This window comes from Lissotriton helveticus, chromosome 4_1 (genome assembly GCF_964261635.1).
Source record: "Lissotriton helveticus chromosome 4_1, aLisHel1.1, whole genome shotgun sequence".
In the NCBI taxonomy this organism is placed as follows: domain Eukaryota; kingdom Metazoa; phylum Chordata; class Amphibia; order Caudata; family Salamandridae; genus Lissotriton; species Lissotriton helveticus.
In genome coordinates this window covers 2058692517-2058718685 of record NC_136063.1, presented here as the reverse complement: position 1 = coordinate 2058718685, position 26169 = coordinate 2058692517, and positions in this window count along the sequence as shown.

Here is a 26169-nt window from a genome sequence, read left to right as displayed (position 1 = left end):
CGGATATTGGAACCGGACGGTTCATATAGTATTGTTTTAGATTACAGATATTTGAACTGTCATGTTGTACCTTTGCTGTTCAGAACACACATAGCTCTGCATTAGTAAACAACATTGCTCACAAAAAATATAAAACATATTTCCAAGGGCTTCTTCAGCCACTCTTTGGCTCCTGAGAGCTGCATTTTGACCGCACTGAGGGGGATATTTAAAAGGAAGTGGTGGAGCGTGTCGTTAGTCTCCTTGGCTTAAAGACACGCTCTGCCACGGCAGTGTCAAATACAATGGGTGTTTCTGAGGAACAACACCCACTGCACGCCCCTTTTAAGCTAACCATAGCGTGAAAGGGTGCATTATGTGCAAGGCAGTGTTAAGCCTTGTTAAGTGGATTAACGCTGCCTTGTGACATTCCCATGGTGATAGGGGCTTGTACATATGCCCCTCAGTGCATTGGGTAATCAGCGCCAATGTGCAGGATTGCCTATGGGATATGAGAATAGCCCTGGTGTGTTTGCAGCACGTATAGTATGCCTTTTGGATGAGATCGACCCTGATGCCTTCTCGTACATGGATGACATTTACTGGATGGATGATAAATTACAGACGCATTTCTTGCATGTGGACCGCATTATCACACATTTTGTGAACTTTGATTACAAATTCAATTTTGCTAATTCTCACATCACCTTCTTGGTGGTACTTTATCTTGGTTACAAACTCAATAATAGAGGTAGGGTGTTGGCCCCCCACTTTCTGGAGAAATGTGATAAACTCCAACCTCCAACTACACTTAAAAAATGACAGTCTTTGCTGGATTTCTCAAATCTCGGAAGGACATACATTCCTGATTATCCCAGCAAATCAAACATCTTTAGTCATTGATGCAACCCTCTTTTTTTCCTCCAGTTGGCTCCGGGAACATACCGCAATTCTTCGGTTTCTACAGTCTGATCTGCTTGCGACCAACTTCTTGTTAACGCGAGACAATTCTACAAATTTGGTCATAAGGACTGTACCAGGGGCATTGGGCTTTACTTACTTGATGTTCAATGAAAGGAAACCTATCCCCATTGCTTGTAAATCGCATTTGTGTACTCCAGCTGAGATGCGTTTCTCTTCTACAGAAAATATTTTGCCTGCTGTGCAGATAGCTATTGTTAAGGAACACTCTCTGCCTCAGGGAAAACGCATTTTCATGTTTTCGCCGGTGCCTCCTATAGAAGCAGTCACACAGGCTAGTGTCCCGAATTGCAAAGCCTTGCATCCATCTTTATCTTTGATCCTTCTTTGTAAACACAGGAGTTTTTACAATAAGAACATGTTCATCCTCCTCCTTTAACATTGCTCCCTCTTGATCAGTATAAAAATGCATTATTTACACTGATGAATCTAATCATCCCACACTTGGTTCTAAACATGCTTATTCTGCAGCCTGCGCAATTGTGGCAGGTTTGATTGTTTATGGGGATTTTAAATCATCCTTCGTGCGCACACAGTCTCTTGGAGATTGCACAAGTCAATTGGCGGAGCTATGTGCTTTGGCGCTTGAATTACCTGACCCTTATATTCCTACATTTGTAGTGTGCGATTCAGTTTACTGTGTACAATCCTTCAATGATAATTTGTTCTTCTGGACACAAAATGTTTTTTGTGATTCTAAAGGCAGAGCAATTAAGCATAAAATGCTTGATTTCAAGTGGCCGCTCTTAAGAAACGTTTGCCACTCACACATGTTATCCATACTTTGGGCTATTAACATTGTTGGTAACTTGCTGGCTGATGAGGCAGCTAAATCTGCAGTAGCCACTTGCTCAGTAGCAGCAGTCAATAGTTCCATGACCATAATTGATGAGGATCATCTAGCAGCTATTGCTGTGACAAAGGAGGGAACAGAGTTTCCCAAGGTTTCCCTTCATGTTATACATACCACTTGTTGTCTGATCAAATTCCATTTATGTCTATCCCATCCATTGGGGATTGGCTAATTCCCAATGAGGACCGCAGACTTTCTTTGATCGTGGCTGCCCATGAAGGCATAGCTTCTGCACATGTCGGAGTGATATGACGTAGCCTCTCCTTCAGGCGAAATGGAGTCAAAATCCATAGTGGCATCTCCCTATATGAAACAGAGCCTTCCTAATCGGTAACTGGTCATAATATCGATTTCAAAATATCGAATGGACAAAATATCGAGTATAAAATATTGAGTATAGGGAAATATCGAAAGTAAGAAAATCAAGGTGCAAAATATCGTTTAATTTAATAGTAATACAATATCGAATACAAAATAAAAATATAAATTTAAAATCAAAAACATAAAAATAAAAAAATTAAATAATTTTGTAAAAAAATTGTTTGAAATATATTACAATTATAAAATGAATTTAAAAAAATGGAAGGTTAATGTTTAGGAGCGGGATGTTGGGTTATTAGGGGATAAGGGTGGGGAGTAATTTAAAAATTTGTAGGAAAAGTAATAAATAAATTGTATAAAAAAAAATTAAATTAAAAAAAATTATAAAACATTTTACATTTAAAAAATATATATATTAAAATAATTAAAAATAATAAATAAAAAAAAATACAATTGAACGTTAATGTTTAGGAGCGGGATGTTGGGTTATTAGGGGATAAGGGTGGGGAGTAAATTAAAAATAATTTAAAAAAAAAGGTTTACAAAATATATATAGCAATTGGAAAAAAAATTAAAAAAAATTAAAAAAAATTCAAATTCAACATTTATGGAAACAAAAAATAAAAAAAATCATATTTAAATTTGAACATGAAAACAATATATAAGAAATTAAATAGAAAAACAAAAAATAAAAATTTAAAATTTAATAAAAATGTAAAAATGTAGAATTCATGGATTTAAAAAAAAATGTAATATTGAAATTTGAAAAATAAAACTAAATATAATGAATTAAATAGAAAAAGTTGTGTATAAGTGAGTGGTGGGTTCCGAAGAATGACTAAGTGAGGTTAAAAAGTACCTGGCACGTGAGGTCTAGAACAACTTTAATGAGCCTCCGTGCTGGTACTGTTAAAAGGGTGATTTTGAGGTATTATGTATGTTAATGTACAATACCTAGTGTGTGCGTCAACATGTTTCGAAGCTAGGCTTTTTCTTCAGGACGGGGTGCACAGATCCCCACCTTACTCACGTTCCTAGTAAATTTTTGGATTATTTACAGAAAAGTGATATTAAACTAAAAAGGCTACTATGTGCCTACTTGTATTTTCAATGGTATCTGCATTGAGAACCTGAAAGAAAGAGGACAAAAAGAACAAAATAGGATAGCATTTGGTATTGATAATGTAATATCCAAAGGTGCAGGTTAAGGGACCTAAAAACTTGTGAGGGCAACAACTGCTAGACAAAATATGTCATCCTATTGTAGTGGTGTGCCCTGTAAAGAAGAAACGAAGACAAGACACACACAACATATAACATAAAACACATGCTCTAGTTGTTTAACCTGTATAGGTGTTTTGACAGGAATCTAATTTTGTTAGCAATTGGGGAGTAAAAAACAATTGTGTGCATACTTGCTGCCAAAATCAAGGTTGGCACCTTGAGCCTCCAAAACAGTGGGGTTGTAGTGCTTCTTAGCACCCAGTAAAGACATAGGTATGAGTACTTAGTCTGCATATACGCCTGGTATTCACTTACTTCATATGGTGGTAGAGACCAAAATGACTCTGTGGCTGGTAATACTCACTGCTACATGGGAATTCCTGCGCCTTACTTCCCCCAATCGCGGCTCCGATGAAAGTTAGTAAAGCCCGGTCTCTACAACTTAAGTACACCCACCAATGAGCGTTAATTTCGGTTAATGGGCAGAAACAAGGAAAATAGTGAGCCAAATAAGGCGTTTCCGGTCTGCCGCTAAAGTCAAAGAGTCCCACTGAGTAGTCTCTGGACTGTGGCACATGCGCTTAGCGCGGTGAGGCTACTGCGCATGTGTCAAGACACATGGCAGTGTGTATCGGTCTGGCACATGCGCGCGTGTGTGGTAAGGGAGATAGTGATCGCGCTATGCTGCTTAGCGCATGCGTCCAGTCAGCAGTGTCAATCGCGGTCCGTATAGGACTCGCTTGGGGTCACAGTTTACGAAATGATTAAGAATATAGATGGGTTTATTATCCATGAATATAGATGGGTGATAATACCTGAGAAGGCATATTCATGGCTGTTTTCATGGAATTAAAGGCAAGGGGACTTACTTTAACACAATGTTGAAATGAGCACACAGGTAATTTTGACCTAGTGAATCAGATGATAGGGGCGTCCGGTCTACTTGCTTTTGGTGCAGATGGCACCCATGTGCATGGTATTTAATAAAAAGAAATATGTTTATGTGTATCTGAGTAGAACCCGGACCTCAGTGTGGGGGAGCCCTAAAAAAACAACAGACCTTAAAAAAGGCTCTCGCCTCCCTCAACTTAAGACACCATGAGATGGTGGTGCCTGTGTCATAATGTCATTTTCTCAAAGGCTACGTTAGGGACATAGTCAAATGAGCTGACCCCACGGAATATCATCGTTGAGGCCAATCACCTGGGTGCTCAGCCGAAACACCCAATGTTGCTCTTTTTCAAAAAGGCCTTTCTCGGAGGGTAGTTGTTCGATTATGGTCCAGTTCACGCAGTGCATTTCATTAAAACAAATGTGTTGACATTTTTGTTGTGCTTTTTTTGCACCTTACATTGACCTTGTGCTCGCTGATTCTGGTTTTGACAGGTCTTGTTGTCTTCCCAATATATTCAAGGACACATGGGCATGTAATCATATATACGACATGTTTGCTATTACAATTCGTGAACTTTCTTTTATCCCATGTTGTTCCATTTCTAAAAGTCAGATGTTTGCTCTTCTTTGTCCTCGGAAGCTTGTTTCCGGTCCAGGGAAGACATGGCTTGGCAGTTCGGGCTGGACTGTTCCCATGAGGCACAGGGTCAGACTGATTTGCATATAGCCATGTCTGAACTGGGGTGGCAGAGTGGGCTAAAGAACGGTGATGGATCAAACCCTGATCTTTTGACTGGGTGTGAGTGTTTGATTGGCTCAGATGCTCCGTCCATCACCACCCCCTTTTGTACCGATTTGGCCGCCATAAGTGTGGCAGGGTATGCTCAGACGTGAGTCCCTTGCTCACTTTGCCACTGGATTCAAGCAAGCCGGGCTGAAGACGGCTGGAATGCCAGAAACCAGTCCTCGGAAGCTTGTTTCCAGTCCAGGGAAGACATGGCTTAGCAGTTCGGGCTGGACTGTTCCCATGAGGCACAGGGTCAGACTGATTTGCATATAGCCATGTCTGAACTGGGGTGGCAGAGTGGGCTAAAGAACGGTGATGGATCAAACCCAGATCTTTTGACTGGGTGTGAGTGTTTGATTGGCTCAGATGCTCCGTCCATCACCACCCCCTTTTGTACCGCTTTGGCCGCCATAAGTGTGGCAGGGTATGCTCAGACGTGAGTCCCTTGCTCACTTTGCCACTGGATTCAAGCAAGCCGGGCTGAAGATGGCTGGAATGCCAGAAACCGGTCATCGGAAGCTTGTTTCCGGTCCAGGGAAGACATGGCTTGGCAGTTCGGGCTGGACTGTTCCCATGAGGCACAGGGTCAGACTGATTTGCATATAGCCATGTCTGAACTGGGGTGCCAGAGTGGGCTAAAGAACGGTGATGGATCAAACCCAGATCTTTTGACTGGGTGTGAGTGTTTGATTGGCTCATATGCTCCGTCCATCACCACCCCCTTTTGTACTTCTTTGTTAATTGGCAACTGCTGCAATTACCCTTCATTTTTCAAAATGACATGCAATTTAAACAAGCATTTACAATGCAACGGTTTCGCCTTTGGAAAAGTTTGAGCTATTGGCATTGTAAATGACAACATTTGTATTTGTGTTGGTTTTGAAAACAGATAAATAAATGGCATTGTCCTTTACATTGCCAATCGCTCTAACTTTTCCAAAGGCGAAACCGTTGCATTGTAAATGCTTGTTGATACTTTTGTCATGTTCATATACCAGAATAGTATGGCCAGCCTGCAATGTTTCAGAATTAGTATATCCAGGATGTAAGGTGCCTGCTTGTGCTGTAATACATTAAAAGATACAAACCAGAAAGCCTGCCCTGTAATGCAATTATATTTCCACACCTTATTTTTGATGCTACCAATGCTGTAATACTTACATTCACATACTGAATTTTACAGTATGTACTTTAATACAGTTACACACTTTGATTAATTTTACAGTATTATACTGTAATACAGTTATACACACACGTTGATGAATGTTACCTGCGTGCTCAATTAAACGAGCAATATTCAAAAACAACTGGATGGAAGCTGCCTGGTTGTGTTGTAAAACAGTTGCATTCTCAGCCAGATGCATTCTGCCTGTGCTGAAAGATGGTTCTATACACCCAGCTGAATGGGTGCGGCTAGTAACATTCACCTTCCTATAATACACGAGGTCCCCTCGGAGTTGTACAATATGTATATTCAAACACACCCCGATTAAAGAACCCAGGCTGTGTTGTAATAAAGTCATATTCACACAACATGATATAAGCTGCATAGCTGTGCTGTAATTGGGTTGCATTCAAACGTCAGGACAGATGTTGCCTGTAAGAAATCTGTATACATTTACATCCGAACAAAAATGGTGTTGTTGCCCCCATACAACGTCATATCACAAATTCCCTCCCGTTTACAAAATCACAACTCATTATCTCCCCTGTCCTGTGCCCTCTCCTTAGATGCTACCTACCACCTGTTGCCCTAGCTTGCCCTAGTCCTGTGCTTCCCTCATATGCTCTCCACGTGTCCTCTCAAACCCCCATTTAATTCTCTCTCGTATAGCCAGGCTGACCCTTTCCATGTCTTTCCCTTTCTCTCAATCCCTTTCTCTACATCCACTTGTGCAACATCGTATCTCTCCCCATTCTAGGCCCCCTTGTTGCCCCTACTACTTCCTCTGGCTAAGGTTCATCCCCTGCCCCCTACTGTGCCCATGAAGCCTGTTGCTCAAGTGCATTCTCTTGCCCCACTCACGGTGCTCAGCAAGTAGGCCCTTCTGTTGCTCATCCTATGCTTCCCACTAAGGATGGATCATCTCTTGCCCTCTCTTAGCAACCTCTCCCGCCTCTACTCTGTTGACCCACTCTCGGCCTTCTGCCCACCATTCCCCCTAGTTGCCCTTCTCCTACCCCACCTGTGTCTGCCTCAAGCTCCTCCTGCCTGCCTGCATCCCATTCCCGTCCCCCCTGCCCCAGGTTCCCTCTTTTGCCCATCTCATATGATATTCCCTCTTCTCTTTTTCCATCTGCCCCCTACTGCTATGAACTAGCTTCTCATCATGGCCCCACAAGCTCTCTCCAGACCCATCTCTTGCCCTCCTTCTATGCCCCATCCTAGCTTACCCCTGCTGCCCCCTCTTAGCTGCCCGCCTCCCCTGCGCCCCTCCCCCTCACCTGCCCGCTAAGCCGCACGATTCTCTGCAACCTCCGCTCGTCTCCCAGCAGTTCCCGGAGCTGGGCGTTGCTCAGTGTTCCCAGGCTGCCCCCGGGGGGCGGCCCAGGCTCGGGGGGCCGCGGGAGCTGCGGCTGCGGGAGCATCTCTCTGTGTACAGGGGGCCGGGTCCAGCCTGACTGTATAGCCGCAGCCAGCCACCAGGTGGAGCCCGTGCCGCGCACAGGAGCCATCCGAGGCGCCCGTTGAATGCTGGAGATCCAGTAGGGGGAGCTCGTTTTCTGTCAGAGTCCTCCCCTTACGAGCCACCGTATTTTAAGAGCAACATATTTTTCAAAACGGGCCTTTCATCACGCAATCCGTTTCCCGCCACCTTGGAATTGTGTAAGTCTAACACTGTGCTCCCTTAATGATTATAATGTCTGAATTAAAGCAAGGTTTTCCATTATCACTCGTATATTTTTCAACATAATATACTAAGCAGTATTTTGCAATATATATACACGTGTTTTTGCCTGAATACTGTGTTACTCTTTTTATTTGTTAATTAAGCCAGGACGTACTCGTTCTAGCTCTATTTTTGGAGCCAAACGTGGTTTTGAGGTGCTAAGTCCTTTCATTGCTGACAAGATGCAGTTTTTTTAGGCTGCTTTAATTACATCTAAAACATTTGAAGATGTCCTTTTTGTTTGCTTACCGTTGACGTAAGAGCGCTTGCTCCCACGCTCGTCCTTTTTTTGTTTCTGTGCTCTGAATGGCCGGCACCTTAGGCTGGTACACAGCCTAGTAACATCTCATCCAATCAAAGGTGAATCCCCAAAACACGGGCCAGTAAAGTATTGTTCAAGCTTAGGGCTGTGTACGCGGTGGGGGTAACCACCTGCCAGCGACCCTGAGCAGACAACATGTTTACGAGAGCGAACTTACAAACAAATAACAGGGTGGGCTTTCTGTTCAAAGGAGGTGACGAAGATAACTAGGTTAAGTGAGAACTTTTCAAGGCGAGAGTTGTTACTCGTTTAATGCAGAAAGAGGCAATTAATCATTTTATTTCACGCAATGTATTTAACAACGTGATTTGTTTTGAGAGTTACAAAATGACAGATGGACACTTTCAAGGACACGTCTTTGAAATCTGGTCTGTTGACGTTTCTGAACTTTAAACTAATTATTCAGCTGAGCCTTTCATTAGACAATTACCCCTTTAAGGACGGCGATAGAAGAATGCGATCTAGAGCCAGCATACGTGTCAACATTGGTTATAAGTGAGATCAAAGGGAACAAGTCAGGTCCCGGGCCGCGCTGTGATTGGCTGACGTCACGGGGGTGTCCCGGGCCGGCAGCCAATCACAGCGCGGCCCGGGAATGACGTCACGGGGGTGTCCCGGGCCGGCAGCCAATGGCAGCGCGGCCCGGGACAAAGGGGCGGGGCTTAAAAAAAGCACCAGAAACGCCCCCGAATCGCGTTTTCAGGAGAAAGCGCGATTGACAGCCTCTGCCTCCCAATGGCTAGCCTCCATTTATGGAGCTAGCCAATGATAGGCAGAGGCGGGTCATCACCCCAGATAGAACTCAAGAGGTTTTGCTAGCGCATGCGTACTTCGTACGCATGGCTAAGGCAAAACCTAAAAAGACTGGTCACTCATATTGTGGCATTGCACCAGGGACTGGCTAGTCCTCATTTTCGAGGATGACACCCCGTTAAGCATGGGCGTAAAATCCGCTCCGCTCGCGGATTTTTCGGATTTTCGGCAAATCCGCAATCCGCGAACGCTCGCGAATTTGTCGAAAATCCGTGAATCCGCTCGCGGCGGATTTTTTGCTTGGTTGCGGCGCGCGGCGTGGTGCACGGCGTTCACTTTCCGTCATTTTAGCGTTTGCCGAGTTCTTTTTCTTTGCGAGTGACGCGCCATTTTAGATCTTGCTGCGTGTTCCCGCGGGAGTTTGTCGCCCGCGAATACGTACTCGCGGCTTGCCACCTTGCACAGCACACCTCGCGAGAGTTCGCAATTGCGAACACGTAGTTGCGGCGGAAAGGAACAATCTCGCACTTGCGAAATAGAGATTTTGCAATTTCGCACAAGAAAATCACCAGCAAACAGGATAAACCTTCAGAAAATTATGATTTTTATCAGAATCACTCCTCAGGTTGACATTTGCATGGCCTTTTTTTTTTGCAAGGAGTCCATTTTGGGGGGGGGGGAGGAAGGAAGTGCCCCACAGTCTCCAACTTCCTGTTCCTGTCCAGCAGGCTCCTCCCAGTGCTTTGTCCATCTCCTGGTCACTTTCATTTGGATCTGGAGCTGGAAGGATTACTTTTTGTGGGTGCTGCTGGATATTTGGATTTGAGGCCTTTTTGACTGTCTTTGGATCACTTTTGGATTAGAAATCAACTTTCACAAGTAAGTTTGTTTGGGGCATTACAGTTGCTGCAAGTAAAATTTTGGAACTTTTTCAGAACATTAAATAAATTATATTGTGGGTAGCCACAGTATCCAGTAGGACCAGGGTTGGTTAGGGGTGCATGATACAACTGTTTTGTTGAATTTAAACACCATTTAGGCCATGGATGGGCTGGGATTGTGCTGATTTTTGTCCTTTTTTTGGGACTGCTGGTGGGGCCCTTTGCCCAGGGGTGGTGAGTGTTGCATGGGCCTAGTCTTTCTGTGGGGTGTCTTCTTGAATTTAAACATAATTCATGTCATGGATTGGCTGGGATTGTGCTTATTTTATTGTTTTTTGTCGTTTTTGGGGGGCTGCTGGTGTGGCCTTTTGCCCAGGGGTGGTGGGTGGTGCATGGACTGAGTGTGCCTGTGGTGTGGTCTCACTCTCTTTAATGTAAACATCATGGATGGCATTGGATTGTGGTGATTTCTGGCTGTTTTTCTGTGTTTTGGGGGTGTACTGTTGATGTGGACTGGCCATGTGGGTGGTGGTGGTGGGTGGCCATCTTGAGTGCTGGCTGCTACAGGCAACATGTGCTTGGGGTGTAAGGGGCCATTTTGAGGAGAGGCAGTGTCTGAGGCCTGCACTTATTTTGCCTACTTTTCATCCATTATGCCCAGGGGTAGTGAGTGTTGCATGGGCCTAGTGTGTTTTTGAGGGGTGTCTTCTTGAATTTAAACACCATTGAGGCCATGGATGGGCTGGGATTGTGCTGATTTTATTGTTTTTTGTCGTTTTTTGGGCCTGCTGGTGGGGCCCTTTGCCCAGGGGTGGTGAGTGTTGCATGGGCCTAGTCTTTCTGTGGGGTGTCTTCTTGAATTTAAACATAATAGAGGCCATGGATGGGCTGGGATTGTGCTTATTTTATTGTTTTTTGTCGTTTTTGGGGGGCTGCTGGTGTGGCCTTTTGCCCAGGGGTGGTGGGTGGTGCATGGACTGAGTGTGCCTGTGGTGTGGTCTCACTCTCTTTAATGTAAACATCATGGATGGCATTGGATTGTGGTGATTTCTGGCTGTTTTTCTGTTTTTTGGGGGTGTACTGTTGATGTGGACTGGTCATGTGGGTGGTGGTGGTGGCCATCTTGAGTGCTGGCTGCTACAGGCAACATGTGCTTGGGGTGTAAGAAGGGGCCATTTTGAGGAGAGGCAGTGTCTGAGGCCTGCACTTATTTTGCCTACTTTTCATCCATTATGCCCAGGGGTAGTGAGTGTTGCATGGGCCTAGTGTTTCTGAGGGGTGTCTTCTTGAATTTAAACACCATTGAGGCCATGGATGGGCTGGGATTGTGCTGATTTTATTGTTTTTTGTCGTTTTTTTGGGCCTGCTGGTGGGGCCCTTTGCCCAGGGGTGGTGAGTGTTGCATGGGCCTAGTCTTTCTGTGGGGTGTCTTCTTGAATTTAAACATAATAGAGGCCATGGATGGGCTGGGATTGTGCTTATTTTATTGTTTTTTGTCGTTTTTGGGGGGCTGCTGGTGTGGCCTTTTGCCCAGGGGTGGTGGGTGGTGCATGGACTGAGTGTGCCTGTGGTGTGGTCTCACTCTCTTTAATGTAAACATCATGGATGGCATTGGATTGTGGTGATTTCTGGCTGTTTTTCTGTTTTTTGGGGGTGTACTGTTGATGTGGACTGGTCATGTGGGTGGTGGTGGTGGCCATCTTGAGTGCTGGCTGCTACAGGCAACATGTGCTTGGGGTGTAAGAAGGGGCCATTTTGAGGAGAGGCAGTGTCTGAGGCCTGCACTTATTTTGCCTACTTTTCATCCATTATGCCCAGGGGTAGTGAGTGTTGCACGGGCCTAGTGTTTCTGAGGGGTGTCTTCTTGAATTTAAACACCATTGAGGCCATGGATGGGCTGGGATTGTGCTGATTTTATTGTTTTTTGTCGTTTTTTTGGGCCTGCTGGTGGGGCCCTTTGCCCAGGGGTGGTGAGTGTTGCATGGGCCTAGTCTTTCTGTGGGGTGTCTTCTTGAATTTAAACATAATTGAGGCCATGGATGGGCTGGGATTGTGCTTATTTTATTGTTTTTTGTCGTTTTTGGGGGGCTGCTGGTGTGGCCTTTTGCCCAGGGGTGGTGGGTGGTGCATGGACTGAGTGTGCCTGTGGTGTGGTCTCACTCTCTTTAATGTAAACATCATGGATGGCATTGGATTGTGGTGATTTCTGGCTGTTTTTCTGTTTTTTGGGGGTGTACTGTTGATGTGGACTGTAATGTGGGTGGTGGTGGTGGCCATCTTGAGTGCTGGCTGCTACAGGCAACATGTGCTTGGGGTGTAAGAAGGGGCCATTTTGAGGAGAGGCAGTGTCTGAGGCCTGCACTTATTTTGCCTACTTTTCATCCATTATGCCCAGGGGTAGTGAGTGTTGCATGGGCCTAGTGTTTCTGAGGGGTGTCTTCTTGAATTTAAACACCATTGAGGCCATGGATGGGCTGGGATTGTGCTGATTTTATTGTTTTTTGTCGTTTTTTTGGGCCTGCTGGTGGGGCCCTTTGCCCAGGGGTGGTGAGTGTTGCATGGGCCTAGTCTTTCTGTGGGGTGTCTTCTTGAATTTAAACATAATTGAGGCCATGGATGGGCTGGGATTGGGCTTATTTTATTGTTTTTTGTCGTTTTTGGGGGGCTGCTGGTGTGGCCTTTTGCCCAGGGGTGGTGGGTGGTGCATGGACTGAGTGTGCCTGTGGTGTGGTCTCACTCTTTTTAATGTAAACATCATGGATGGCGTTGGATTGTGGTGATTTCTGGCTGTTTTTCTGTTTTTTGGGGGTGTACTGTTGATGTGGACTGGCCATGTGGGTGGTGGTGGTGGCCATCTTGAGTGCTGGCTGGTACAGGCAACATGTGCCTGGGGTGTAAGGGGCCATTTTGAGGAGAGGCAGTGTCTGAGGCCTGCACTTATTTTGCCTACTTTTCATCCATTATGCCCAGGGGTAGTGAGTGTTGCATACTTGCATGTCCGTAGTCTTTCTGTGGGGTGTCTTCAATGTAAACATCAAGGATGGCATGGGATTGTGCTCATTTTTCTGTGTTTTGTCGAATTTTTGGGGTGTATAACTGAACTGATGTTCCTTTGTCTTCCATTGCTTTTAGGTGCACAAGAAGACTCAAGAGAACCACCAGTGCCAGGAAGAAGTCCTGCAGCGGTGTGTGCAGCATAACGTCACGCGACGTCACGTCTGGACACAGAACCCTCTGCAACTCGTGCAACTGCTGCCTGCTGACCTGCTCTGAAGAGGATGGCCCCAAAAAAAGTAACCCGTAGCTCCTCTAGCAAGAAAGGTGCCAGTAAGGAGCAGAAGAAGCAAGTTACCAAGGAGACTGGTGTGCCGCCCGCCCCTTTTTTTGGGAGTAAAAAAAAAAGTATGCCTGCAGCAGCAGCAGCGGGATCTGCTGGGGACCAAGCTGGCAGCACCCCCCCCCGCTCCATTGGGCTCAGTGCCACCACCACCACCACGCCAACTTAAGTCCAAGCCCTTGAGTGCTGCAGAGGCAGCCAGTATAGTTGTTCAATCACCATCGACCAGTGATGTTGGCTCATCGCAAGAAAGCAGCAGCAATGTCCCTCAATCAACACAGGTTGTTGTAGCTCATCTGACGAGTGTTGAACAACCACAGCCGCAACAACAATCACATGTGCAAGTACAAGCCCAAGTACATGTGGAAGGAGAGGCAGCGCAAGGAGATGCGCAAGCAGAGGTGCATGGAGGGTCACAAGTGCCCACAATAGTTGTTCCTCCCGAAGTAGGGGCACATCAGGAAATCGACAATCAAGGCGAGGTATCATTTGAGGAAGCCACTCCTCCTGCTGATCCTTCATTGTCTTCCACAACCCTAGCAAGGAAGAGATCAAGGGTGGTGTCTACATCCTCTTCAAGCACACCTCCTTCTGATGATACGGATCAAAGTTGGGAACCAGCACCACAGCCGTCTGAGAGTGAGGCACACCATGATCCAACAAAGGTACTTAAGCGTAAAAGGAAGCTCGTCCAAAGTCTCAGACTTATGGAGTGTGATGAGGCTCAACAAGAAGTGGCGGATACTGCTGCTGATGAAGACTCTGCCAACGACGACCCAGTCATCATAAAGGTCACTGCAGCCCCAGCGGGCATGCAGCAAACAGACATTTTGACCCTAGCCCGAAGAGCTGCTGCGCGTGATGATGATGATGATGATGTTGTCGATGAGGAGGCAGTGGAAACTAGCGAACAGTGTGTTACGTGGAACGTAAACACAACCCTGTGGTGGGCACACTTGTATGACTCAGCGTAGCTGATTCAAAAGAAAGTTCAAATCCATAAGTTTACAGCGTTTGCATATGTTTAATGAGTTCAAGGGTTCATTATGCGAGGCGTTACATCACGCCATATGTTCAATATAGAGTAATCCCATAACGTGTAGTTCAAAGTATGCTCCGATGCATTTCGGACTCGTGTAGTCCTTTGTCAAGGAGCACTCTGGGAAGGATACAATAACATCATTTTAGATCAACGAGAAGTGGACCGTAATCAGATTGTGCACATGCGGTGAAGAGGGTGGTAAAGCGAAGTGAATACATGCAATTTGAAAAAATGAATACATGCGGGTAGTTAAAAAACGGGTGTGATTTCCTAATCATGCAATCGTTGTGAGCAGTGTGGGTCCGTGGTTTTGTGAACGGGAACGCATGCGGGCGTAATAAACAGGTGGGGCGCTTTTTAGTGCGTGCGAAAGTTTACATAAATATGAGGTTAAAAGATGTGAAAAATGTGGCAGGTCTAAACAAAAGGTGAAAGGTTCAAGCGCGAATGAAATTAGTAATGGGAAGTGTCTTACGCTTCCACATCAATATACAGCTCACATCAGTGCTGCAGGGGGTGATAAAACAAGCCATTAGCGGTTATGAACAAACAAAAACAATTTAACAGAGCGGTAGCCAGAAACGCCTAGCGGTGGTGGTGACTTACTGTGGAGGTTCAAAAGAGGTGGACTACGTGTCTCGGGCTTCGCGAAGGTAATGCGGAGTTCGAGAGGAAGTGTGCGGTAATAGAAATAGAAAACAGACATCCCATTAAAGGAAAAGCGGCCATCTTGTAGAGGTGAAAGTGAAAACACCTAGGGGTGTGTTGCAATAGTGTTAACATAGCCTGTAAAATAACAATAACTGTAACAATAAACATGCAGAATGCGGGTTCAACGTATCAGGCAACCTAATCATAGGTAGCAACTCAGTTCAGTCCGATCATTAAGCCCAAATGGCTTCAAAGATTGGAGTTTGTAAATCCACGATGTCTCGCGTTGTAAGAGGGTCTTATTGTTGTCTCTGCCCTCATGCGGGGTGACCATTTCCAGTACCAAATACTTCAGTTGGGCTATGCTGTGATGCGCCTCATTGAAATGTGTGGCCAAACTCGACTTGGTGTTCTTAGTGCGGATATTTGATTTATGTTCGTTAAGTCTGGTCTTAATTTTTCTGCTGGTTTTGCCAACGTAGGCCTTTCCGCACGGACATTTTAGTAAGTAGATCAGGTTGGCTGAGTCACAAGTGGCGTCTACTTTCAAGGGGATCGCAAAACCTTTCATCGGATGGTGAATAGTACTGCCTCCGATTACATTGTTACAATTGTTACAATGATGGCACGGTCGTGTGCCAGTGTGTTTCTTCGGTTTGACAGTGGGTTTCGATAGGATTTCTCCAACGTTCATGGGTCGGTTATATGCGAAGATCGGAGGATCCTTAAAAAGATCCCCGAAATCCGGCTCAGAAGACAAAATTCGCCAATGTCGTAAAATGATTTTTTTATACGCCTTACTCACAGTGGAGAATTTAGAAACTAGTGTCAATCTCGGATTCACATCCTTTTTCTTGCTTTTCAAAGCTTCGGTTCTTGGGACGGTGAGTGCTCTGTCTTGCGCTTCTTTGACAATAATTTCAGGATAACCTCTCGTGGTAAACCTAGAGGTCATCGTCTGCATTTGAATGTCTCTTCTGTGTGCGTCTGATACAATCCGGGTAATTCTCAGCATTTGGCTGAATGGAAGATGTCTTTTGAGGGAGTCTTGGTGGAAGCTGCTATACAGCAGGGTGTTATTGCGATCTGTTGCCTTGCGGTATAAGTCTGTTTCCATACCGTCTGTAGTGAGTCTTATGAGTACATCCAGGAATGTAATTTCTGTAGATGAGATGTTCCAGGTGAACTCAATGCGGTCGTCGATGGTATTCAGTTTGTGTAAAGCTGATTCCAGGTGCTCCCTGGAACCAGTCCACATGAAGAAGAGGTCATCAATGTATCGTGCGTATAATTTAAGGTTGTCATTCCAATCCACGTTCTTTTCAATATGGTTGATTTCAAAGTTACCCATGTATATATTCGCGTATGTCGGCGCGGCGCAATTGCCCATTGCCATCCCCGACATTTGTAAATACCAATGGTTCTCAAAGCAAAAGTAACTGTGATACAAGGTAAAAATCATAAGTTCTAAAATGAAGGTTTTCAGTGGATCTGCAATGTCTGATTTCAATAAAGCTGATTCGATAGCTTCAATTCCCCCTGCATGGGGAATGGAGGTATAAAGACTCTTAACATCAGCTGTGCATAGTAAGATTTGTTCACCTTGTTTGATTTCAACAGTGTTTAGTCTGTTGATGAAGTCAGTAGTGTCGCGAATGTAGCTTTTTAGATTTGTTACCATAGGTTGTAAGTGGCGGTCAATGAATTTCCCGGTAGGTTCATGAATTGACCCCCGTGTGGACACGATGGGCCTAAAGGGTGGATCCATTAAGTTCTTATGTATCTTGGGCAGCATGGTAAGAGTGGGACTTTTTGGATGTTCCACGGTCAAGTATCGCTTGGTTCTATCATCGATGGTGTCATTTACTCTGGCGTTTTCAATGATGTTAAGTAACAAAGTTTTAAACTCCTTAGTGGGGTTGCCCTCCAATGGTAAATAAGTTTCAGCGTCAAAGACGTGTTCTCTGGCTCTACGAGTGTAGAGATCCGTGTTAAGAATGACGAGGGCGCCACCCTTATCCGCTTTTAAACATTTGATAGATTGGTTGTTCGCAATGTTCTTCAAGGTGTCATGTTCCTTATTGGTGATGTTCCTGTGTTTGGTTTTATTGTAATTGATCTTAGCGATATCCTGACGAACTAGGGTTTCAAAAGTGTCAATACTCTTATGGCTGCTTGGAGGCATATAGTTGCTTGTGGGCCGTAGGGTTTGGTTTGAGGTTGGCTCTTTCCGTTGTGCTTTCTTGGATCTTTTGCCCCGTCGGGGTCGTCGGTTCTGTCTGGGCCTAAATCTAAAAAAGACTCCGCAGTAGTTGTAGATGAAGTGGATGCTTGGGTCGGTTGATCTTTAGGGCTGGTGCGTTCCGTTGGTTGTTGTCTTGGAGGACGATTAATGGTGTCGCTGTCTGAGGATGAGGTATCGGTATTCTGGGAGTACGGTTTATTTCTTCTTCGTTGGGCGTAAACTTCCGCCCAAGTGTAAACTTCCCCAAGCTTGTAGTCTAAGATATCACGCCGAAATTTGCGTAACTTTCGTTCGTTAATCTCCCTGGTGTGACGATCGATTTGTCGGTTGATGTCTTCCAATGTTGTGCCAAGTTCCTCAGGGGTCATGAGATCTTTAAGTTTGTTTTCAGCGGTGCTGATTTCCACAGACAGCTCTTGGAGGATGCCAGACAATTCCTCAATGATCAGCAAGATTAGGTCCAGGCTGCACTTGTTTAAAATGGCGTACCATTTATCAAGAAAGGCTTTGGAATTCTTGCAGAGGGAAGGCTTTAGCGCAATGCGGAGGCCGCGGGGAATACGGAGTGATTTGTGATACTTGATAAGTGTGTTCGCGTGAAGTTTTTGGTTCACGCGTCGTTTCGACAAGTAAAGCAATTGCTTGATACATTGTTCCTTTGTCCTGCTAGTGGGTGTCTGGGTTAAGTCGTCGTTGATCAATGCGTAGATCCTTTCCGTTGCGTCGGAATCAAATGCCAATGTTTCGGCATGTGCTTCGGTGGACTTGGAGATGTCGTCGTATTGCATTATGAACGGTGATCCAAGGGGCGTGCTGCCAGCCTGCCAGGCAGTGAAAGTAGATATCAAATTGAAGAGAGAGGCGTAGGCGCACAGCAATGTAAGGTAAACACAAGTTGTATGGGGGAGCTGATGCGGTGAAACAAGATGAAGGTGCTCCAACAGGTGACGTAACTAGCCAGAATACGTCCAGTGGATAATAGCGAACAGTGTGTTACGTGGAACGTAAACACAACCCTGTGGTGGGCACACTTGTATGACTCAGCGTAGCTGATTCAAAAGAAAGTTCAAATCCATAAGTTTACAGCGTTTGCATATGTTTAATGAGTTCAAGGGTTCATTATGCGAGGCGTTACATCACGCCATATGTTCAATATAGAGTAATCCCATAACGTGTAGTTCAAAGTATGCTCCGATGCATTTCGGACTCGTGTAGTCCTTTGTCAAGGAGCACTCTGGGAAGGATACAATAACATCATTTTAGATCAACGAGAAGTGGACCGTAATCAGATTGTGCACATGCGGTGAAGAGGGTGGTAAAGCGAAGTGAATACATGCAATTTGAAAAAATGAATACATGCGGGTAGTTAAAAAACGGGTGTGATTTCCTAATCATGCAATCGTTGTGAGCAGTGTGGGTCCGTGGTTTTGTGAACGGGAACGCATGCGGGCGTAATAAACAGGTGGGGCGCTTTTTAGTGCGTGCGAAAGTTTACATAAATATGAGGTTAAAAGATGTGAAAAATGTGGCAGGTCTAAACAAAAGGTGAAAGGTTCAAGCGCGAATGAAATTAGTAATGGGAAGTGTCTTACGCTTCCACATCAATATACAGCTCACATCAGTGCTGCAGGGGGTGATAAAACAAGCCATTAGCGGTTATGAACAAACAAAAACAATTTAACAGAGCGGTAGCCAGAAACGCCTAGCGGTGGTGGTGACTTACTGTGGAGGTTCAAAAGAGGTGGACTACGTGTCTCGGGCTTCGCGAAGGTAATGCGGAGTTCGAGAGGAAGTGTGCGGTAATAGAAATAGAAAACAGACATCCCATTAAAGGAAAAGCGGCCATCTTGTAGAGGTGAAAGTGAAAACACCTAGGGGTGTGTTGCAATAGTGTTAACATAGCCTGTAAAATAACAATAACTGTAACAATAAACATGCAGAATGCGGGTTCAACGTATCAGGCAACCTAATCATAGGTAGCAACTCAGTTCAGTCCGATCATTAAGCCCAAATGGCTTCAAAGATTGGAGTTTGTAAATCCACGATGTCTCGCGTTGTAAGAGGGTCTTATTGTTGTCTCTGCCCTCATGCGGGGTGACCATTTCCAGTACCAAATACTTCAGTTGGGCTATGCTGTGATGCGCCTCATTGAAATGTGTGGCCAAACTCGACTTGGTGTTCTTAGTGCGGATATTTGATTTATGTTCGTTAAGTCTGGTCTTAATTTTTCTGCTGGTTTTGCCAACGTAGGCCTTTCCGCACGGACATTTTAGTAAGTAGATCAGGTTGGCTGAGTCACAAGTGGCGTCTACTTTCAAGGGAAACACCACAATCATTGGAGTTAAGTAGTACACCAACTCGTCCCGCTTCCATATTTCTTTCTGGCAAGAAGAGACCTCCGTCAACCTCGACCTTAATTAGTGGCGGTGAAAGTGGAAAACGTACAAAAGTTGGGCAATCCAGATCCTCCACTTCATCTGGCATTAGCTTCATGACCACCACCACCAGTATCGCCGCCTCCTCCAGGTCCCACAGACACTTCAAGTCCCCAGTTTGGGACTTCTTTACTGTTTGTCCCAAAAATCCAAAGTTTGCCATTTGTACCCTTTGTAAGCTTGCAGTTAGTCGTGGTAAGTCAGGTACCAACTATGGTACCGGCGGCCAGAGTGGTCATCTTGAGAGAAAGCACGCTGTCAAATGGTTTGCGCACCTAGCTGCGATCAAGAAAGGCCAAAATCAAGGAAACGTTGATGTTTCATCTGAAGATTAACGAGCAGGAAGAAGACGTGTCAAACACTTCTCTTACACCCAGTACCCCTGTCAGCAGCACACCCAATGTGAGGCACACTAAGAGTGTTGGAGCGAGTGAGACACCAACGCACAAAAGTTCACCAGCGAGCAAAATTGGGTCAACGAAGTCATTATCAGCCCGTAAATGCTTGGTCCAGGCCAACATTAGAACAATGCTTACTTCAGACGTGCCATATGAACGCAACCACCCACTGACGCGTCTGTATAACACTAAGCTGGCTAAAATGCTAGCTGTGGACCTTCTACCTTTTTCTTTTGTAGAAGTGGTAGGTTTTCTTGAATTAGTTGCAACGCTCTGCCCTAAATGGAAGGTTCCGAGCCGGTTCTATTTTGCCAGAGTTGCGGTTCCAGCACTACATGAAGATGTGCTGCAGGCGATTGGGGCAGCTTTGCAGAAGAGTGCTGTTCACACAATACATCTGACAACAGACATGTGGACCAGTGGCCCAGGCGATGATTACATGTGCATCACTGCACACTGGGTCTCTTTTTCAGGTGTTAAAGCAAAGTTAAACGCAGGTGTTGACCCGGACCAAGTTTTCAAAGCTGCTCGGAAACATGCAACACTAGCCATGTTTGGCTTGGAGAAAAGTCACACAGCAGAAAACCTTTTGGAAGAGTTTGACAAAAAGGTCTTGACAATGCTATCCCTCCTAAAACGCAAGATTGGTTATGTTTCCACGGATAATGGCGCCAATGTAGTTAAGGCCATGTTCCTTGGTGACCATGTTAGAGTGCCGTGTTTGGCGCACTGTATCAACCTGGTAGTTCAAAAATTCTTGAGTGATAAAGAGAGTCCAGCGTTCGAGGTAATGGCCACCTGCCGCAAAATGTGCAACCATTTCAGCCATTCTTTTAAGGCCCGGAAGCATCTGCGGAGACTGCTACTTCAACGTGGAATGCCAGTGAAAGCACTCATCCAGGAGGTGGCAACACGTTGGAACTCAACCTTCTACATGCTTGAGCGTCTGCATGAGCAGTATACGGTACTCGATCACTATTTCTTGACAGAGGCTACATCTCAGAAGGAGGACCTGCGGATGAGTAAGGCGCAATGGGACATAGTTAAAAGCCTGACAGACATGCTTCGTCCTTTTGAGTTCTTCACGCGTGCAGTCAGCCAGGAGGACTGTAATTTGGGAAAAGCTATCCCATTGTTGTGCATACTGGAGCACCAACTGATGGCGGTTTCTTCTGAGTTTGAAAAAGATGAGAAAAAAAAAAACCATTTCATTTTGTCTGAGAAATTATTACATCGCCTACGTGGTGATGAACGTCTTCAAAACATCAACTCAGATCAGCATTACATTTGTGCTACTATTCTGGATCCACGCTACAAAAAGGCGCTGGCAGACAACGCATTCTTTCCTTTCGCTGATGCAGATGTTCAAAAGTACAAACATTGGTTAGCCTGGTCAGCCAAGAGGTTTGAAAAAGAACGGCAGGTTATTGAAGGAGAAGCCAGTACATCAGCATCAGCATCAGCAGGCCATCCGCAGTCACAAGAATCCACTTCTGCACCTGTGGCTGGGGCACAAGTGACCTCTCAGCCGTTAAAGACACCGGCAACTGGATCATCTGCACCACACACAATGACAACACTAACAGTGGCTGGGGAGGAGGATTGGCTAAGTTTGATGGGGTATGGTTCTCGAAAAAATGTCACAGGCACAGCAAAAAGTAAGCAAAGTGGAGGAACAGTTGATGACCTTGAGTCGATGGTGCAGGACTATCTGAATGACTCAACAGAGGTCTTCCTTAATGATGAGCCATTGCAGTATTGGCATGGCAAAAAACAATTGTGGCCACAGCTCTTCAACCTGGCTATAAACTATTTGTCTTGCCCACTCGCAAGTGTGTCTTCTGAACGTGTTTTCAGTGCTGCTGGTGGCATTGTAACTCCCAAACGGAGCCGCCTCTCGCCCAAAAATGTGGAGCGGCTGACAATGATCAAGATGAATCAGCACCTCATACCACCAGATTACAAAGTACGAGAAAGCACGCCGCATGAAGACGAGGAGGACAGCAACGTAGATGAGGGGATTTTTTCTCTGTTCGGTGCCACTGACCTCATCCAGCCTGAATTCGCAGAGTATGATGACGAAATCTTGTTCTTATTCCCTGACACCGAGCCCTGAAAATGAGACAATCAATCAAGAACTTTCTTTTTCGTCCTTATTCACTTTTATTCCTGTGTGCTTTGTGTCTCTCTTTCTTTGTTTTGCACAGTTAATTTAATTCAAACTTTAATCACCTAATCCCAAAAACAAGACCATCATCAGAACTGTCTTCACTTGTTTGCTTATTGATTTGAAGGTGCCGCAGTCTACATTCCTCAGGTTCACAAGTTCTGAAGAACATGCTCCTCTATCCTCCTCCTCCAGACTGCGATTTCCCTCCAAGCAGAGTGCTGGATTACGCACAATGAAGAAAGAATCAGCACTTGTGGGGGTGTTGTACTTCTTTGCGGGTGAGTTGACGGTTTTGGGCCCATTGCTGTGAAGCTCTAATAATGGACAAAAGTGTTTTGGACCAAATATGAGGTGGAAATTTCTTGCCGTTTTTGCTGACTTGCTTGCCTTTGAGGTGCTCTTTGGCGGGGTTCCGGGGGTTTGTGTGTAATTTTTGGTGTCTGTCGAAGCACTGCTGCGACAGTCTAATCTTGATTGCATTTGCTTTTCAGGAAATCCGTGGTGGAAAACAGGAGTTATGATGATTGATGATGATGACGACCTAGCTGCACAGCGCCGCGTTTGGACCGAAGGCCGAGAGACATTGTAAGTATGAGATTTAGCTTTTTCGCTGTTTGGGGGTGTTGTGTCGGGTGTTTTTTTGCGGGTGGGTTGGCGGGTCTTGCCTGGGGCATTCCTGGGAAGGTCTAATACCGGATACAAGTGTTTTGGACAAAATCCATAAGGAACAGCCTTTTTTTTGCCATTTCTTCAGACATCTTGCTCAATGTAGCGTTTTGGGGGGCTTCCTGCTGTTCGTGGGTGGGTTGCGGCCGGGGTCTCTGTCGAAGCACTGCTGCGACAGTCTAATCTTGATTGCATTTGCTTTTCAGGAAATCCGTGGTGGAAAACAGGAGTTATGATGATTGATGATGATGACGACCTAGCTGCACAGCGCCGCGTTTGGACCGAAGGCCGAGAGACATTGTAAGTATGAGATTTAGCTTTTTCGCTGTTTGGGGGTGTTGTGTCGGGTGTTTTTTTGCGGGTGGGTTGGCGGGTCTTGCCTGGGGCATTCCTGGGAAGGTCTAATACCGGATACAAGTGTTTTGGACAAAATCCATGAGGAACAGCCTTTTTTTTGCCATTTCTTCAGACATCTTGCTCAATGTAGCGTTTTGGGGGGCTTCCTGCTGTTCGTGGGTGGGTTGCGGCCGGGGTCTCTGTCGAAGCACTGCTGCGACAGTCTAATCTTGATTGCATTTGCTTTTCAGGAAATCCGTGGTGGAAAACAGGAGTTATGATGATTGATGATGATGACGACCTAGCTGCACAGCGCCGCGTTTGGACCGAAGGCCGAGAGACATTGTAAGTATGAGATTTAGCTTTTTCGCTGTTTGGGGGTGTTGTGTCGGGTGTTTTTTTGCGGGTGGGTTGGCGGGTCTTGCCTGGGGCATTCCTGGGAAGGTCTAATACCGGATACAAGTGTTTTGGACAAAATCCATAAGGAACAGCCTTTTTTTTGCCATTTCTTCAGACATCTTGCTCAATGTAGCGTTTTGGGGGGCTTCCTGCTGTTCGTGGGTGGGTTGCGGCCGGGGTCTCTGTCGAAGCACTGCTGCAACAGTCTAATCTTGATTGCATTTGCTTTTCAGGAAATCCGTGGTGGAAAACAGGAGTTATGATGATTGATGATGATGACGACCTAGCTGCACAGCGCCGCGTTTGGACCGAAGGCCGAGAGACATTGTAAGTATGAGATTTAGCTTTTTCGCTGTTTGGTGGTGTTGTGTCGGGTGTTTTTTTGCGGGTGGGTTGGCGGGTCTTGCCTGGGGCATTCCTGGGAAGGTCTAATACCGGCTAGAAGTTTGTTGGACAAAATCCATAAGGAAACACCAGTTTTGGCACTTTTTGTAAGTTAGGGTTCGTTAGGGTTAGCCCTAGCAGCAGGATTGCATGTGTTTAGGGGGGTTCTATTGCAACGCGGTTCTGTTGTTGTAGAGCACTGTTAGAGTGATGCTGGCTATGGATACTTTTGCTTGCAGGCAAGTGGTTTGAATACAATCCACGGTCTGTATTTGGGCCTACTGTTACTTTCAAAGTACGTTTTGTAACCATTTTTCTGCTAGGCATCGTTTTTGGAGATATGATTGGGTTCTTCTACATTTTTGCGACTGGCTTTAGTAAGGGTCTTGGTGGGAGCATTGCTGGGAAGGTCAAATTTTGTTCTAAAACACAGTAGTACACCCACCTTGAGGGGAAAGATCCGCTATAATATTTTGGCCATACTTATTGATCCTTAAAAAGGTGACTCAGACAGAGCACGCAATTTCAAAAATATTGTACTGTCTATTAGGGAAATCAAAGTGTCACTTTTTGAACCACACAGCGTACATACCTTTTATTTATTTATCAGTGGTATTGTAATAGCACTTCCTGTTTTCCGTTCAATAATTACAGGCCGGGTTTCAGTCAACATCCGCCAGGCAGGCAGTGGACAGGGTGTCTCTTCTGTCAGTGGTCACCACCACATTGATGGACGAAGCGTCAGCTGGAATGGAGGAGTGCCGCCAATAAGAGGAATTGTTTGCTGCATGCAATTTACTTACCTATTTCAACAGGACAACTCCAACAACGTACGCAATACAGATACAGTATCCATTGTTGTCTTTTATTCTATGAGTGTGACTGCATGTGCTTACCTTTAGTTTGTAACCAAAGATTGTCTGTAAACTCTGTATCTTCAATTATTGTTTGTCCATGCTCTGCTTTTTTTTTCTTCTCTCAACAAAACCTACCCAAAAAGAAACCCCCATTCCCATCCATTTTACAAACCCTAACCCTCTTCCCCCGGGCTGTGTTGTTTTGCTTGATGTCTGACTAAAATGACATCAATAATTCCACACACTTGCTGGGGAGGATAAGGTGATAGCAGCAACAGGCTGGTGAAGGAATACGAGGATATCTTCTAGACTTACTCAGCTTCAGTACTATATCTTCTAGTAGTAGTAGCCAATGTCAAATAAATTCAACGCAAGTACTAGTTATACTTGCAAGCAAATACTTTACCATTTGTTAGGCTACATTATGGCACTGTTCTAGTGTACTGTCACCTGCTATTTTCTCGATCGTACCGTAACCGTTGTAATGCTACAGTAAGGAGGACAAACAAGGTTTCGTTTTCTTTTTTTCCATAGGCATGCAACTGCCACTGTGTCACACCACTAGTACCACCGCAATGAGGAAATGTCACCCGCCCAGGATTGACAACGTTAATCCCCATTTCACCTGGAGCCAGCCCTGGGCCTAGCCCTAATTTCTAACACAAATTACAGGTAAGATAAGCGTTTGGTGGGAGGTAGTATAATGGAGTATTATTTCGGAGTAGACAAGAGATTGACGGTTGTACTACTAAAGTCCTACGACTGTTCAGGAAAACAAAGTTACTGTTACACCCCCGCCCCCCACCCACCAGACTGAAAAGCAGTAAAAAACAGGTATGGTCAGATAAAGTTGAAAAATATATTTATTTAGCCCTAACAAAATAATCTCCCTCACCCACCCTAACCCCAACGATTGTCTCTGAAACGTCCCAAAACGATCCCAACTCCCAAATCCCACCCCGCAAAAGTCTATAAAAAAAGGGCAAGGGACACTCCACTACTGGAGGGTGCTGGTGCTGGTGCATGATGCGGCATGGGCATCATACTCCTTGCGGAGGGTGGCAAGCTCGGAGCGGAGGCCCTTAACCAAGTTCTTATACCTCAGGACCTCCTGCTCCAGGTTGGACATGCGGACTCGTAGGCGGCGTTGGCGTTCCTTGCAGCTCCTGTGGGGGGCAGCTGGTATTTCGGTTGCTTGGCGGTGGCGGTCGGCTTTCTTAGCCCGGCTCGGTCCCGCTGGCTTAGTCACGGAGGAGGATGCAGTGGTCACAGTCGAGGATGTTGCCCCGCTCGACTGCGTGTCCTCCTCCTCCTCCAGGGCCACCAGCCGCCGATACTCGGCGACTGTGGCCTCCAGCCTCCG